This window comes from Neopelma chrysocephalum, unplaced genomic scaffold, assembly GCF_003984885.1.
Source record: "Neopelma chrysocephalum unplaced genomic scaffold, ASM398488v2 Primary Assembly neopelma1_85, whole genome shotgun sequence".
Taxonomy (NCBI): Eukaryota; Metazoa; Chordata; class Aves; order Passeriformes; family Pipridae; genus Neopelma; species Neopelma chrysocephalum.
Window position 1 is genome coordinate 4,989,766 of NW_020897747.1, and position 18,492 is coordinate 5,008,257.

Consider the following 18,492-nt stretch of genomic DNA (forward strand, 5'->3'; position numbering starts at 1 on the left):
CTATAGCGCTTCCAACATCCTGCAATGCAGCATAAAATGGATTATATTAAACAACCTTTTCTGGAAATGGTCAGCAAAAATGTACGCAAAAAGTTGCATCCCCTCACCTGAGAGATGATAATTTCATTGCTTGCAACTATCTGACCATAATTTTAAGGAATTCTTTGTGGACCTCAAAAGAAAGCTTGCATTGTACTTTTATGCCAAGGCAGTGGATACAATCTGAACAAGGAAAATCCTCATTGAAATACTTTTTAAAAGAATATAAAAATTCCACGTAACATCCTGTATCCTTGGCCCAGTCTAATCAATGTGGCCAGTATCTGAATCTCAGGAAACTGTAGAGATCTCTGGGAGTGAATGTCACATTGGCAATCACATAGAAGAGTTAATCACTTTGCAGCATACTAGGATATTTTTGTCTCCACATACAGGCTGAGCACTGTAAGTCAAGCCATTGAAGTAATTATAATGGAGTTCAGGAAGCTGTGTTTCAGGCACAGAAGAGTTAAATTAAAGCTACTGCTCCCAACATTAGGAAAAAAAATATAAAAGCATACCTCCAGGACCTAAGCTTTTTATAACCTTTGAAAAAGCAAATTTTTGACAATATTTCATAGAGTAAGTACTGGAATACAAACAGCTGCAGCAGTACACATTATTGTCAGTTAAATTATGAGATTGCAGCTGACACAAAAGTCAAGTACAGCAAATCATTAAAACTTCCAAGAGGAGCTTTATGCCTATGGGGTTCATCCTGAAATTCACCAGAGCGATTCACTCATGGAAGTCCTCATGCCTAAATATGTGCAAGAAGATATTTGTAACTAGGGTGTTCATTGCTCAGATTTGGGTCAGAAAGCTAAAAGAAAATTGGGACTAACATAAGGCTCAGCAAAATAAATAACATGTTTCACTGACCTACATATTTAGAGCTGCTCTATACCTTTGATCTAGTGGGTAAAGTACAAAATATCTCAGGACTCCTTGATCCTACCTCTGGTTTTGATATTAACATATTTCTTGTAGTTACCCAGGTACTGTAACCGAGACATATATGTGTCAGCAGTTTAAATTATTGGTGCCATTTTATATGCCAAAGCTGCTTTCGAGTTGGTAGCAATATATGAAACCTAGTGTAAATAGACCAAACTACCTGAAAAGTGACAAAAAAAGGCAGCCAAAAACTTCTGGGAACCTGAGAGAGCAGAAGTTGTTTCTGTGTTGCTAGATGATATGGCAGCATTCAAAGGAATCCCCCTTTGAGATAGATCATCGCCAATCCTGTTCCAATTCTCACCTTTTGATTGAAATATTTCTTAACCTTGAATACCCTCCCAAACATCAGGAGTGAGGGGAATCTGAAAAGGGGGAAATTTAATCTTCTGTACTCTATCTGTTGTCGATGAAGAAATATCCTTAGTACCTCTCCCCATGGCTATCTGTAGCTAAACTGGCAACACAATACTGAAAAAATCTCTTTTCCACAAATTTTGCCCACAGCAGAGGTGACAGGGACTTTGCAGTGGACAGATTTGGAGGCTGTAACAATTGAGGCCCCCAGGTGCAGGATCCTAATGCATTGCAAAGCAACAGTGCAACAAGATGTCCATCAAAACCATCTGAAACTTGTACTGAAAAGGATTAAAAGGGGAAAGTAAGAAGGGAGGCTGAAGAAAAAGGGGAAAAAAAGAAAACAACAAAACAATAGAATGGAGAAAAAGAAAAGGAGCTCAGTGGAAGAACTTCTGAGTCTGAGTCACTCTTTACTAAAACTTTCTGTAAAGTTCAAAAACCCAACTGCATTTTATCTGTGAGCCTGAAAAGATGAAAGGAGCAAGGAGCAGAAGGTTGTAACTTTCATGTTTATACACAAATGCTCCGAAAGAACCTGCCTCTGCCTAACACCTTCATTCAGTACTTAGAAGTGCAAACACAAATTAAGCAAAGGCTTTGAAGTCCTCAGCTGTGAAGAAGTCCCAGCAGAACAAGGAGTTCTGAGCTGAGGCAGAGGCAGAAAGGTGCCTACAAGTGTTGGAGGAGTAGAACTGCATGGAAGCAGAGACAGAAGACCTGTGCATTTTAATCCTGTGAGTTTTGCTTGTGCCAAGAGTCTCATTGAATCCATAGGGAGAATTTGTCTTGGAATGCCAGGAAAGTCCTTGTCCTGGCCTCCCAGCATCGTCAGAAGCCTCTCTGTCAGCCACTGTTGGCCTCAAGCACACTTGGTGAGCACACACTTGCCAGGGCTGGCAGGCTGTGAGTGGATGCAGCAGGAAGGGAGACATCAAGGGGAAGAGGCTCTGCTCACCCTTCCCAGTGCTGCTATGCACAGGATTGCCTTGGGCCCAGCTGTCCTCCACACCTGCAGCAACAGGGCACCACAAGTACCCCAAGAGAGTCCTCCAAGCAAAAAGCTCAAAACATGTGGTATTCAATGCACACTCTCCAGCCTGTACTGTCTCCACAGGCCCTCTCCGTCCCACCCCTCTGACCATATTGCTCTGTCTTCTTTAATTAGATTGCTCTACTCAGCAGATACACTACAACACTGCTCTAGCCTTGCCCCATCCAGACTTTGACAAGAAGAGTGCTGCTGAGCTTCCAACGCCTGTCAACACAAGGGAACAAGAAAGAGGAGAAATAACTAACCTATGATCATTAGGGATGCACCATAACTATCCAAGTTGGTAGAGAACACCGAAGAGAAAGTCAAATTCCAGTAGTGTTGATATGCAAGCAAAAACCAAAGCCCTACATCCCAGATGAGAAGTTAACTCAAAAACCTGCAGAAAGTGAGTTCTTATACTTGTTTTTGGAGCCTGAGGGCTCCGAAAGGAAATATTGACTTTTCCAGAAAGGAAATATTGACTTTGGCAGCACAGTGTACATCCTCTAGGGCTCCAAGCCTCTTCCCACTGCCCCTACTTCTTTTCTCCCATAAAATCCTCTTAGGAAGGAATGAACTTTGTAATAATAATAAAAAAAATCTGCTTAATGAGTTTTCTCATGTATGGCCAAGAGCAAAAATGCAAATGTTTAACCTCTGACCTCAAGGCTAAATTACAGCATGATAAGTGATGAGGACCCGCTGCTTACTGTTTGTTTTAAAACACGAACAACGCCACCATTTTCAGGTAGCAATTAACACTCCTGCTGTGTTCAGCACTGAAGTGTTTTTTCTCAGTGGAATAAAATAGTTCAGGGTTTTTTCCCTGAAGTTTACAAAATATGTCTGTAAATGTAAATCATCAAATTCCTGCCAAGCATCCAGATGTTGCTGTTAAAAGACATGGTCATATATACATATATGATAGTTTATCTGTATGTATGTGTGCATATATAATCTATATTAATGTAAGTTCAAAAAGTGTATAAATACGTCTATGTGTGTATGAATATACACATGCAGTGGAAGACAACTTTGATCCCATCTTGTAGACATTAAAAATTAATCTGGATATGGCCCTGGGCAACTGGTTCTAGGTGGCCCTGCTTGAGCAAGGGGGTGGATGTTCTGTGATCCCGCAATTCTGTTTCTCTTCCCAAAAGGAATTATTCAAGTTGGCTGTCTTCTAATGGCACACATTTCTAGAGCTTACGAACAATTTAGCAGCATGTTTATCCAGTTCCTAAGGTCCCAGAAGAAGTTTTTCTTTGTATTTCTTTGTTTTTTCTTTTGAGACCTGCTGTGAAAAGTTCATTGTGTTACTCTTAGCAGTTCAATAAGTTCCCAACTGAAGTACTGAGCCCAATGACAAAGTTAACTGTCCCTACAGTCAAGGAAGATTTTAATCTCCAAAGTAAAACGCCTCTACTGCTTTGCCCAGAAGGACAGATTCTGCAAACACAAATTTTACAAAAAAGTTTTTCTTCCACTCAGTGGTGAGCTTTTCATCCTTACAGCTGTCTCTAGGTCAAAATTAGATGGAAGAGAAAACTTTTCTAAGCTTGTCATGAGAAATGTTGTGTCCCAAGTTACAGAGAAATATTAATGAGTGTACTAATGGATAGAATAAGGAGCTTTAATGACTTACATTTGGCTGCCTGGAGCCTTACAATCTATGAAGGACTGAAACAAGGCTCCCAGAGGGTCTCATGATGTGCTGATTCTCAAATCAATCCTTGGATGGGTTTCCTGGGAGTGCTCACAGACTTAGTAGTTTCAGGCACCAATTCAAGAAAATTGTCTTATTCACTATCTGCCATTGTGAGATAGATACTCCAGAGTTTTCAGCACCCAGCAACTAAAAAGGGAAACTTCTAATTTCTAACAATTCTGCAATGTGCTTAAATTCAAGTGTAGGTTTTAAATCCTTGGATTAGGCCATATTTTTAAATGTTTTCCATAGTTGGTCTGATAATTTTCTGAACTGGGTTACGCCGTTCTAAATCTGGTATAATATGCCACATAACCAAGTTAATTCCAGGCTCTTGCTGTTCCAACCAACAGGAAGAGATGTTGATTTGGGATCCACAAGGAGCTTTGGTGCACAAACTCTATTTGGTGTCTGCTTGGAGATAATTTCAGTTGTAGTTGCTTTGTAGGCCTCAAATATGATAAACAGTTGTCACTATTTGCTATGGACTTTTTTAATTTTATTGCCTTCTGGCAGTAAATATGTTTGCTTAACCACAACAAAGCCCCAAGGAGTCTGCTGAGAGATCCCTGAAACCTCCAGCAAATAGGAATGGTCTCTTTTCTGATCTTCTTTACATCTAGGGCAGGATCCAGCATTACAGTAGAGAAGAATGGGGGATATTTTTTAGGAGATTTTCATGTTTCATCTTAGCCATTTGAACCCCTACTGTTCACTGCCACAACAAAAGAATGTCTTGAGTTCCTATAAAAACATAAGCCTGACAGAATACTTGAGAGCAGAAAACCAGGTAGTCCAAATTGTGTTCTTGCAGTGAATGACAAGAAAGAAATCACAGAGCTGAAAGGAGACCGAGATAATCTTTATGTGGTTTAAAGGATAAGTCTGGCGCCGACTGCCAGAGAATAGAGCAATCAATGGCACCATTGGCCTATCGAAATGGAGAAATGATTTTCATAATGCTGCATAATGATAAAAGATGGCTGATGGTTAGATTTGTTGCTTGTGGTTTCTTATACTGAAGAACACAAGAAATGCCTCGACATTTTCAGCATCAGATGGAATTCCAGACCTTGACAGGCAACAACTGAGCTAATTATGAGGAACATCTTGGGGGGAGGGAAGGCAAAGGCTCCTCCCAGCATGTCAGAGCTTTCCTCAATCAGTTCTTGTGTCATGAAGAAGGTGGAAGAAGCAAATTTTGCTCTTTCATCTGGGCCCTTTCATCTGATTTAGCTGAAATTGGTTAATATGCTCAGAAGTATGACATAAATACACATCCACGGAGAATGAGACTGTACAAACTACATTGAAACAAGCAGCTGTTGTCCTCCTGGGATTCCTTTTAGTGGATGGTCATTTTCAAGAGTCAAACAAAAATGCTAGGGAAGCCTCTTCTGGAAAAATCAGCATCTCCCTCCTGAATGATGCTCAGTACTTGTCACAAACATCCCTCTGTGAAATGTCCTGACATGCTGATTTACATGAGAAATGGGTAAGTAGGTCCTTTGGATCAAGGCACGATAAGGATGAATGTGTTTATTCCAGCTCTTAATGCCATTAATTATTAGAGTCTATTAGCATGAATCAACTTCATCTCTCTCAATCCTTGCCAAAGTGCCACCTTCCACTGGAAGGTCCCTCTACTCTCCCTGTGGGAACAACCAGGAGACATAAAGTATGACATCAAGAGGGTAAAAAGGGCCAACAAAAAAAATAGAATAACCTTCTGAAAGCATCTGGTAAGGCTGGCAACTCTTTGGAGACTATGAATCAACACTAGAAAAACCTCTGCCTATAACTGTTAGTTCTACCTTTCCCAGACAGCCAGTCTTTTTCCATGGGTTTTCCCAGCTTTGATAATCAACTGGATAGTACAAAATCTATTTACCTGCATTATAAATATCAGCAATATTTCAGGTAACACCTTAGTCTTTTGGAGTTTTCAAGAACTGGCCAATCTAAACTTGCTTCATACTTTTTAAATTAGTTGAATTCCACCATGGAACTAGAAAACAAATTGAATTTTGTGTTTAATATCTCTGCATTACTTAAAAAGAGAGCAAGACAGAGAAAACATAATTTCATAGAGCAAAAATTCCTAGCTTCCATGCCCAATAAGCCTTTTTTCCTAGGAGCTATTGGAAAAAGTTGTGTCCAAAATTACATAGAATTGACCTAGCTTACCATAAAGCCTGAACTCTACAGGAAACTGAACATCTGACAAAGCAGTCCAGGTTTTAACCCAAATAACACATATCTGCAGGTACTCTTTGGACTCCATTTAAACACTGCTGTCATTCTTCATGAACTGAGGGGGGAAAGGCTTTTTTTTGACTTTGAACACAACTGAAAGCTCAGGGAGGTGTGGGGTTTAAATGACAGATGCTTTTGGTAAGAAATACATCATCATCATTCATTTCATCAGCTGCAGGAAAAATGAAAAATTTCATAGAAACCCAACAGAGATTACAGTTTAAGTGTCTAGTAGTATGTGTAGTACAAGACATTTAAAACACAAGGATTGTTTAAACACTGAATGATGAATATGACCTTATCTCACTCGGGAGGAGCTAGTACAGCTACATCCTGATGCCAAACATAAATAAAACCAAGGCAAGACATGCAGTGAATACTTTGGATTTGCTTCTCTGTATCCAGCAGTGGAAAGTAAAGCACAGCAGAGACTTTAGACAGTGAGGGGTTTCTGATCCTTTCTAAAACTCTTTTCTTCTCATGATGGTTTTGGATGCTAGTTTTGTGTTGTTCTCTTCCAACTATTTATTTTCCATAATATAGTTATAGCATTTATAATAAGTCTGGCTATTGCCAAAGTAACTGCAAATGCTTATAATAGGAAATTCATACTTGCCTGAAACATTTATTTCTTTTTTTTTCTTATTCTTTATACTGTAGATGTCCACAGGATTTAGTTTGTTGGTTAAAAGTTGTGGCAGTGTTCTGTGCAAGTGATTGGAGTTATTAATATGGATATTTTTCAACTTTAATGTATAGGGGACAACTATAATCAATCTGATACAACATCTCATCAAAGAAGGAGGGGAGAAATATTCATAACTCAGCTTAGTTTCCCATCTCTCCTATATCTATACAAAAACATAGTAGAGCACAACCCACATTTGTTTAAACAGAGACACAAAAACTTTTGAACTTCAGGTAAGCTTAAGAAATGTCCTAGAGATACTTCCAGGGAAAGAAAAGTTCAGAACTCATTTATGTTAAACTGCACAAAATATGCTGGCCTACAACTTCATTCAAAGCTTTTTCATCCACAAGAGGGTCTAACTTATGAGGTAGATCCACAGATTTCAAAAACATTAGGATTGTCAAGTGATCTCTCCATAACTCCATTCACATCACATTCCCCAGTATATCCCATACTCTGACTGAATAACAAAATAGCAACTTTTTCTTCTTTTTTTTGAGGAAGGCCTCTAATTTTGGAAGTAGAAGAGTGACAATAGTACCTCCAGTGATTGGACAGCTCTACTACCAGGAAAAATATATGTTGACTCTAGAGAGGGGGGAAAATGGGGTTTGAATGAAAAAGTACTTGAGTGCTTGTGATTTGTGCATGGACAGAAATAATTGAACTGCTTGGATTCTGCCTGTCACTTCCCCATTCTCTTTCATGGTGATATTCAGCATGGTATAGCATAAGGATTGGGTTATAGCTCTTATCTTGGGTGAATTTGTTCTTACTAGTTCTTGTAAACAATCCTCAGGTTCATAGCCCTGAAACTATCCTGGGGGTTTCAAAAGGAGTGTCACCTGTGATACAGAATACAACAGGATTATTAGATGTATGTAAAATATTTCCCATAAACCTCTAGAGTGTCATTTCTTCAGGCTGGCTGAGCACAACATGGATAAAGATCAGCTTTACCTGTGACATACTGAGGTCTTCCTCCCTAGTAGGAGATATCACCATGTGTCCATGTAAGAACAGGGCTAAACGAGATTAAAGCTTCCAGAGAGAAGGATGCAGGCAGGAAGAAGTACATCCAGTTACTGGATGCTTAAAAGCATTGAAAATCAAAAGCCACATTTAAGTATTCTGGCCTGGTCTAATGAAGGTGTCCCTGCCCATGGCAGGGGGTTTGGAACTAGGTGATCTTTAAGATCCCTTCCAAACGAAACTATTCTATGAGCTGGAAGAGAGATTTCATCAAAGAATATGCTCAGGTATCAAGGAACAAGCAATTTTGGAAGTGGTCTAATGTCAGGACACCAACTCGGCAGGGATCAGATCTCTGAATCAGACAAGAGGCATAATAATTATTATTTGAGAGACAAGTGCTCTAAAGAGCCTTGAATAAAAGAGATTTAGATATTGACAAGAGATGCACACAGAAATTCTGCCACCAGCAACCACTACAAAGCAGGGATATTTCCTCATCAAAATGTTCAGAATAATGCCATAAGCTAGGTAAGGGAAGAGATTGATAGGCAGCACAGAGTTAAGATTAATGATGAGTCTCTAAACACCTAATTGCAGCTCAATATCTGAGTGCAGCAAATCACACCAAATATAGTGAATATAATCAAATGTACTTCCTGGACCTTGGTGTGCAGGGAAAATATTTCTCCGGTGCTCCTGAACATCCCCAGTTTCCAGATGAATCAGTCAGATGCCTGTTTCAAGTTTTCAAGACTCAGTTAAAGCTGCTGCCTATATGAGGGTAATTATTCACAGAATGGCAAAGCCCATTCACTTGGGGGTTGTCTGGGCTCTTTCTGCCATGGCTGATCCTTGGCAGAGGTCTGTGGCTGCAGTGTTTTACAGGATCAGAAGCCCCAATGTTGTTTTTTTCAGCATAAGTTTTTCCTGCACTCTTTTCTCCAGCAATCAGCCATGAATCCACCTGTCCCTCTGTGCCACCAAACCACAAGAAGTAGATGGTCCTGGAAATGATCCACACATAACCTGGACATAACCCTGGAAATAACTCTATAAATGCTGTCCCTTATTTGGGAGGAGTGAGTGGCTGCATCGACATTGCTCTGGGGAGAGAGCAAAGCTCACACGTTCTGACTGCTGATCTGTACACACTGTAGCAAATTAAAATTTATGTGCTCTCGTATAAATCCAGCCTGGGGTTCTTATCTCACCTTGGCAATGGAAGAAGTGGATCCAGAGCTCTTCAGCAATATATGACTTCCTGTGAATCTGGTAGCCCACCTGGAGGAGGAGAATGGGGTGGGACAGGATTGTTGCTGCCAAAAGGAACAGTTGCTGCCGAAAAAGGAAGGAACTTTCCTATTGCACAAGGAGTATCAGAAGGGTTGCAGGCAGCTTTATCTCCATGGCAGCCCTTGGCTTTGGGAACAAAACTGCCAAGAGGCCTTAATTTTATTGCCACAGATTTCAATACAGTGTTGAGTGCTAAATGATGACTGTTCACGTTCAGGTGCTTAGTACAGTACCTGTCTGTTCTTATCTAGAGACCTCAGAAAAATAGATGTATTGGCAGTTACTTCTTTAAGTACAAATATTCTCACCTGTTGAGATCAGGGAAACCTGTGTTTCTCTGATCTTCAAAGCTTTTTAGAGCCATGCAATGGTTAGATTTATCCTAGAAACATCGTCTACATTAGGCAGACTCCTTAGGTGCTTCCACACAGTCTGTCTTGGACTCAGATCTTCACAAAGACTCACTGTACCCAAGATGATCCAGGGAATATTATATTCAGTTCATAATCCACATCTAAGGAGAGTTCGCAATAATCTTTTCTTTGACCCATGTGCGGTTTCGAGGAAGCACTCATTATTGAAGAACTATAGATCCTCTCTTATACAAACCAAAAAACACTGAATTCTTTCCAGTTCCTCCCAATTCACATTTGTCAATGTTTTAGACCACCCTCAGAAAAATTATTGCAAGAAAAATATACACAGATGCAGTGATTTTATTTGCTACTGCACTATTTTATGAGTGTGTACTGCAGAGCCTAACTTCAAGGCAAGAAGATTTATGGTGTAATTACTTTAGTATATTGTTGTACAATTTGCAACTAATGGAAAAGAAATTTACTGGCTACACTTCAGCTGTCAGAAAGTCTGTCTGCAGAATAGAAGTGAAAGGAATATGTGTTTCTCTCTTTGAGCGGAAATGTTAAGACAGGCATTGCTTAACCAGATCAACTATTTTAAACTTGATCTGCTACCCATATCATAATAAGTAAATTTTCCTGCAAAGAAAATTAATTATTCCTCATAAGGAAACAGAAGCATTTGATATCAAGAAGCAAATAAAAAACTGCCCAGCACACCCACTCCCAGGAGAGTCAAGCCCAGTCAATCAACTTTCTAGCCAAGCGTAAGAATTAAGAATTCCACATCCTTTTTTAATTGCTTTAATTGGCAGTGTTTCCCAGTGGAGTTTCATGTTTCATTTGGCCTTTTTTTCCCCAAGTTGAAAAAATGCATTTGATTAATAATCATGTAATTGGATTTCCAGTTCAATGTTTAATGTCTAACATCCAGTACTTAGGAAGAGCAAAAGCAGAGACTTGTCTTCACGTTTGACATAAGACCTTTTTGATGGAGAAAAAAATCATTCATATCAAATGTTTTGCAACTTACATTTCTCAGAATCTTGCCAATCAGTTCGAGTTAGATGCCTGGTAGTAAACACCCCTTCCATTAGAAACACAGAAATTGGAAGCACAAAATTGAATGGAGGAGCCTGGAAGAGTTACAGTCACAGTTTTCAGTAACCTTAATACTCAAACAACTTAATTTAGAAGAAACCCAAACTCGAGTCCCTTGGAAATCAAATCAAAGTTTCCTGTTGCAGCAGAGAGGAAAAAGCTGATGCAATCTGATGGGCATCTAAGCCTAGAGTGAATTTAGCCTATATAAAATCTCAGTGAATGTGAAAAATTTTTGTTTGATCCTTAGATTTGGGACAGTTGGATGCTCTCTGAAGCAGAGCAGGCAACTATGGCTGTATCTGTTCCTTTCCCCATTTTCTACCCTTTGCTCACTATGTTTGTATTATTATGGTTAACAGTTCTTACTAGTCTGGTGTTATACAAATGGTAATATAACATGTCCGCATCATAAAACTTCCCCTTACACAATTAGAATTAGAGCTATAAAAAAACAAACATTAAAATACAGAAGTACCTTTGTTCCATATTGAAAATGCAATGAAACTATTGTAAACTTGGAATCAGTCAGGCTCCCATCCGGGATCGTGCATAGTGGGCAGGTCTTCACATCCCCTACTTCAGTCTTCTTCCTAGCCCATTTAAAGTAATTATGAGGGTATTAGACAGATCTTGAAGTAAGGCAGGCTATGAAGCCTTGTAACCATGTCCATATCAGAAGAAAACTCTGCCAAAGTTTTCAGTCCCAAATATATCAAAAAAGCCTTTCAAGTCACTTTAAAATAGACAGCCATCATCTCGTCACACATGCAGCTAAGGGGAGCTGAAAACACTGAAGCACTACTGTATTTTGAATTGAAGTTTAATGGTGATGATCTGCTCTTTGATAAAGTTCTCACCCTACGTGCTAGTTTTCAATAAGGACCCTTCAAAAGGCAGTGAAGTGTTTACCTTGACTTCTTATTGCTTGTTTACCACTCTCCAAGTTTCTGATCATTTCACATGTACAGACTATTAAACAGCACTCCTGTGACCATGCCCTGAGCTGACGGACACACCTACAAAGGAACAGAGAAAGCCCAAAAAGACTCATTGAGAAATTCAGTCAAAAAATTAATACATAAATAAATTAATATTTAGTTGTAATACACATAGGTGACTGTACTTCTTCAACTTCTTGTCTCCTCCCAGTGGAAGTGAATTCAATTTCAAGGCATTGTTCTGGAGCAGGTTTATAACTCATTCCGAATAAATCAAGGCACTACAAAGGTACCTTACCCTGCAGTCTGAAACACAGGGATATTTAAGTACATTTTAGTGTGCACAGCACATTGCAGGCATAGGGCAGCCTGTGACCCGAGACAGTCCAAAGCCCAAAGGACAGCCTGTTCTCTCATGCTTGGTCCTATTCCTCTGTCCTGTGGGACTCCAGCATGCCCAGAACATTGGCCTCCAAGGTCACATCTGCCAGCATATACCTTTCATCACTACTCTAACAGAAACCAATAAATCATTTAACTTCTTCCTTGACTGATTTTCCTTTGCATAGAAAAGGCAATGGTATTGTTGTCTCTTCCAGAATAACAAAAAAACTCCCACTCAAATGTTTATGCAAAAAAAAATTATTTCTGTGGCAAAATGGAAATTATTCTGGAGAAAAGGAACTCTCATTATGTAAGTTTATTGCTAGTCACAATTACACACATTTTTTTATTTATATCTATAAAGGCAAACAAAAATGACATGAACCTAGTGGCAAAGGCCTGAAACAGAAAATTCAAATATTTTCCTAACCAGTAAGAGTCTTAATAGTGACTTAGGGAAGGGTATTTATGGGCCCATTATAATTCTCTATAGCTCTATAAACCTGAGATGAGTATTGACTAGCATATTAAATTCTTGGTAGGGATTGAATTGTTAATGTAGACACCAAGATATGACCACACTTTTCAGCACACAGGTCTGTGAGACTATTATTGCTGCTTTTCTCTGAGTTATCTTTCACCCATGTACTTGGGTTTGAGAGAGGAAGTGGATCTTTTTCATGCTCCACTGAGTTGGAGATAAAGAAATTACAAATGAAGTTAGACCTTCTCAAAGGGTTACTTTCTTTAAAACCCCAGATTGCTGTGAGGCAGCCTTTCATATGGGCAGCCTTCTCTGCTTCCTATGAATTTAAATATGGCTTTTAAAAATAATGTGAGTTTGGGGGTGAGCAGATCTAAATAATCTTGCCCTGATGAAATTATTCATATGACATTAGTCCATTCCTGAGCCATTACACTAACAAGCACTGTGCAAATACAGGGAATATCTATGTATGACATATTGACCTGAATGCCAAATACCTGAGCCTTCTACATTAACAAGCTGATGGGTACTATTATAGTAATTATGTCAAATAAACCAAAGCTGACTTTGAAGGTCTGACTACAAAATGAGAGCCAAGAACATAATGATTGATGGAGTCTGCAGCTGTGCAGAAGCTTATTCTCTATTAAACCCATTGTATCATTTTATTTTGGTTTGGCTTGCAGGATATCTCCAATACCAAAAAGTTCCATTTCTCCCTTAATTCAGAGCACTCTGCCTAGTAGAAATGGGGAGGTAAGCAAGAGGGAAGCCCTGACCTTGGCTGTGGTCTTCATGCTGATGTGGCTTCTGACCCAGATTTCAGGGGTACACCTTGATGACCTCATTTGCCCACAGCTATCATTTGCAGGTCTCCACATCTACACAGTGAAGAGGTCCACAAGACTTTTTCATATTTGCTGCCTCCTGGACTAACCTGGGCTGTAAGACTTAGAGAGGGCATTTTCTGCCCTGGCTTCTTGAGTTCCTTCACAAGCAGGCTGTCCGGGAAGTGAGCACAGCCCTTGTACAAATTCCATTAAATGAAGCCTGGGAAGATGAAGAGTTAATATATCTCTTGACCAGAATGGCTATATCTCTTTTATGTAGCTGTACCCACCAGATAACACTGTGCTCCAGGAGGAGCAGCTTTTTTCTGTCCCATATCTGATCCAGGCTGACTTACCAGAATAGATCTGACTCACATGTAGCAGCCTGCTCTCTGGCAGGAGTGAGGGATGAAGACACAGCTTCCCTCAGATGGTGGACTTCACAATCTGCAACTTTCTCCTCTGTTTCCAACTCACTCCCTTTCATAAATCTCTCAACATCCATAAAGAAGGCTTTGTGATACATTATATGACAGGAGATGAAGGGCTCAATTGCATGTAACTAGTTTATATCTCCAATTATTTTTCCTCTTATTTTTTTAAAGCTTGGCCTTCCCTCCCTTTTTCCCAATGCTAAAAGTGGTCAATATTAACAACACTGATGGTCAATGAACCCAGAATTATCTGAGATAATAATCTCACTCACACACATACACAACCTTCCTCTTTTCCTACAGCAAAACCACTATCAGCTACTAGCCCATCTTTCCACAAAGATATCCAAATTACTCAATTCCCTCAAATCCCCGAGGAGAAATGACATTTCCTAATGAAGTGAAGTGCATAACTTGTTTTTGACAAAGTAAAAAATGTCCATGAGTCATCATCTCCCCACATCACACATCACTTCTCCCCACATCCCACTAAACCATTCCTTCATGTAGTTTGAGAAGTCTGTCCCAGGTAAAAAGTATCAAAAAGCCGACAGAAAGACATTAAATTGATTTTCCAATGAAAATGATGGCTCTGTGACATCTTAGCTGAAGGTCTGCTGTGGTATGTTTGCACAGCAGTTTGTGTGGCACAGCCATGACCTATTTTAATACTAGATCAAAAAGACAAGTAGCAAGAAACAAAGTGTTTCTTGGATTCCATAATCCAAGACCATTTCTGGTCTGGTAACATATTTATTACTACAGGAAACCCCTTTTCTTTCTGTTAGTCCCACACATCATATATATGATTACAGTATCAGTAACATTAATCATAATATTGTTAGGAAACATAAAACAGGTTGACATGACACACATTCTCCAGAAAATAGAAAAGAGAATTTATCCAATGCCTCTTTGCTCCAACCTTGTTCAGATACTACCGCTCTCTCTGATCTCTTCATTACCTTCCCATGCTACATCCGAATTGATATTGAATTGCAGTTTCTTCAAGATAAAAAGCAAAATCTGTGACTTTATTTCAGTATGAACAACTTAATACTATTGCTTTCCTACTCAAGACAGCTCCAAGAAAAGATTCTTCTTCACATTGCCCTGCCAGTAGTCCCTATCAGCCAAAGTCCTGTCTGCACACAGTGATCAGCACTGAATGCCTCAGAAAAGGTTCCATAATTGTGTAATAATTCACCTTCAGGAAGTTTGTTCCTAGTGACAGGATGCTGGTGGTCAGCTTAAGCATTCATGTACAGAGCTAATGGAACTAAAGACTATCTGCAGTGTTCGGGACACAGCAGGCAATACGGTAAAGAAGGAAACAATGAGATGCTCGAAAAGCACCTTGGATCACAGACACATTTTCTTGTTTTTAAGCATTCATTCTGTTTATTTCAATAATTCATGCCAAGATGATCAGGGTTCTCAGAATTTCTGTGCCCAGAAATGAGGAGTGTTGTAGCATGCTATGAACATCATAGTCCAAGTACATATATTTTAGGTACCAATGTTCCCATAAAAGACCATGATTTTCCCTCCCTGAAGACACAGTTTTGTTCTGAAAAGTGATTTTCATATTGCTAGCATGTACTTACCCAGATCTGCTGCTTGGGAAAATGCTCAGCCAGGCTAGAACCACCCACTCATTGGTATAGGCAATCCCAGTGTGGTCAGGCAGAACACAAGACAGGGAGGCACATTGTCTTCTGATGGTTCCTTCTTGAACCAGCAATATTTGATGAGCTGGAGACATGGTTGATAAGACTGTATCTTTTAGCACGTGGTAGAGGCTTGAGAGTAAGCCCTCAAAATGGCCTAGGTTAGCCTGGAGTCCTCTCCAGCTGCCCTGTTAAAAGTACAGATCAAAGCTGCCAGGTGCTGTCATCTCGTGGGCTGCAAGCCGAACCGAGTTGGAAAAATAGCCCATCTAACACAGCAGACTGTCACCAGCAACAGCCATGATATTTCATCAACACACCTTCACAGCCTCTGGTAGTTTGTGTCCTGAACTCAAGTACAGTTGCAGCCCCAACAACACCCTACAGTAATCAATCCAACAGCACTTCTCTGACCTTCATCACCTTTGCTTAAGGAGAGGATACATAACTAAGCTGAGGCTTCCAAGGGAAATTTGAAAGGCTCAAATTACACACAAACTATAAAATTAGTAATATGCACTTATGCATCTTTATAGGACTGACAATGGCCAATTTGGTGCACTTTAGGCCCCCATTAACAGTCAGGTTTCACAGGCAGTTGAATAAAACACACTTCCCTGGAGTGATATAACAGCAAGGGAGGACTGACCAGGGATGAATCCTGTTCAACTGAGTGGATGAATATGTAAAAATTACAATAGTTGTTGCTTCATCAGTTCCTTCTGAGTTTATCTGCTGCAGAAAACGTTAAGCATATTGACCAGGTGGTGCCTTTTGTGATATGTTTATTTTATTAGTACATGTCCTTGAACTAATGCTGCACTTCATACGTACCTGCCTGATAAGTGACTGAAAGAACTTGGTGTCTTGGACTGAAAACTCAGGAGAGGGAGAGAGGACAAGAGGGAGACAGGTGCATTTCAGTACAGATAAGGAGTTCCAATTATCATGCTCATGCAAAAGGCAGGGACGGAAATGGTTCACCTTGTAGAGGACATATTTGGACACATTTTACTCTTCAAAACAGATCTTGAAATACCAGGCTGGAGACAGGTTCCATTATAAAATGTCCCTGCTTTTTTCCCAATAATGGTGCCACTACTTAACTTGTTAGGTTATCTCTGTTAGGTGAGACATTTTGGGATAAAAGGGCATACTGAGCTATCTCCCACTAGCTTATCCATAGTCCAGGACAGCTATGAAAGTAAACTGGAGGAATTCCTGTGTGTGAATTGTCATTGATGATACTAACCCCAGGCTGGCTCTTTCAGGCTGGTGGATGAGCCATATCATGGCCATCTCCTAACATATACTGGTTTGCAATCTGCACACACCACCTTATATGGAATCATTACTTCCAGAGGAGCAGCAAGCCTTGGACTGGTCTGGGCTCAGGCATATGCCTAGCCAAGCTTAGAGACAAAAGTACTCTAGCACAGTGAAGTGTTAATTAAGTTCTCAGCTGTCAAATTGAAGACTTGCAAAAGAGAAACCGAGGCACACTGAAAAACATGTGCTTGGCACTGACTTCTCTGTCCTGTGGTCCCACTTTGGTGGTCTACCAGGCACTGCTGCAAAGTGAACCCAGCATCCTCCATCAGGTGACTGGCCTTCAGGTTCAACCTGGCAGTCAAAGACCAGGTGGGTTGAGACCAACTCCAAGGGGCTCCCTCCAAGTCAGCTCTTCATGCTCTTGCTTAAGACAAACTGCTTCTCTTCCACTCTTGACTTCTCCTGAACCTTTCTTCCTTCAGGAATGCAGCTCCAGCAACCTCATACAGCAATTAAGACTGTAGCTCTCTCAGTCCTCTTTTCCTTATGTGTCTCTATTACAAATGGAAGCACAGCAAAGGAAATCTTCTGTGGTCCTCAGAAGTGTCTCTGAACTTATACTGCTGCTTTGTTCCAGAACTAACAAATGCCTTTTATTTTAAGTAGCCCTTTTGTCAAGCACATATTTTAGAGGCCACTGTGACACTTTGCAGTTGTAAATTATTTCCTTTGCATGTGCACAGATTTAGCAACCAGAGTGATTTTCTCCATCATATCCCTCCAGTTGCCCACAGGTACTTGCCTCACCCAGATTCACTCTCATCTTTATCTGAGGGCTTGGTTTCACAGCTCTCCAGCAGAAATTAAAATGGAGCTTGAGCAGACCAGATCATTTGGGAACTTCATGACTTCTGGTTTTGTGGCAGCTCACTCCTGCTAGAAGGTGGACACAGAGACCACTAGCTCATTTCCTATGTCTCAGTAGCACAACAACATTCCCTAACAAGTGCTATGGAACGTGCTCTCTGCTCATCTGAATGCAGCTGGGGCTGAAGTTAGAGGCTTATTATAAACTGAGCACAATTAGCACACAGCCATCAGGTCTGTGATCCTGCAGCATCAATAACTCTCCAGCTTCTCTCTCATTTTCCTCTCCTTTTTCTCATCCTCTGCCTCCACACCATTTTCTTTTCTTTCCCCTTTCTCAAGCCTTAAAAGACCTCCTGTTTTTAGGATTTCTGTCTACTTTGTTTTTCTTTATGAGGGATTTACCCACCCTCTCTCAATTCTCTTGGCTACTCTCCATCTTCCTCATGTGAACCAAGAAATTCCTGACAGCTGCACTTCCCATCTTGTGTTTTGCCATCATCATCATTTTGTTTGTGTGCATGCATGTGAGTGTGAGAGAAATCCAGCCAGCCTAGTGACATGGTTTGAATCCTACACTAATGGGAGGTGGAGTCATACGCTCCATCTCTCCTTACAGCAGCTACCTCCCTGAAGACCAACAGCCGTAGCTCAGTGATAAAGACCAAGCTCACAGCCCCGGCAGCACCTGGGAGAGCCCAGAGCTTTTGCTCTGACACGCACATTTACCACCAGATTTGTTGAAGCCATGCAGCTGCACTCCTCCCTGCACGGTTCTGCTGTTGATCTGTGCTGGCTTTTTACTTTTATAGCAGACAGCTGTGCCCCATGA

General features: G+C 40.4%; 1 long non-coding RNA gene across 1 annotated transcript in view; it reads right to left on the bottom strand.

Moving 5' to 3' along the window:
* The window catches only part of LOC113971821, a 38,918-nt gene extending 29,589 nt beyond the window's left edge, over positions 1-9,329 (bottom strand). The window contains exon 1 of the long non-coding RNA XR_003535666.1: positions 9,234-9,329. This is a non-coding gene — a long non-coding RNA (uncharacterized LOC113971821). The remainder of the gene's footprint in view (positions 1-9,233) is intronic.
* Between the last annotated feature and the right edge of the window lie 9,163 nt (positions 9,330-18,492).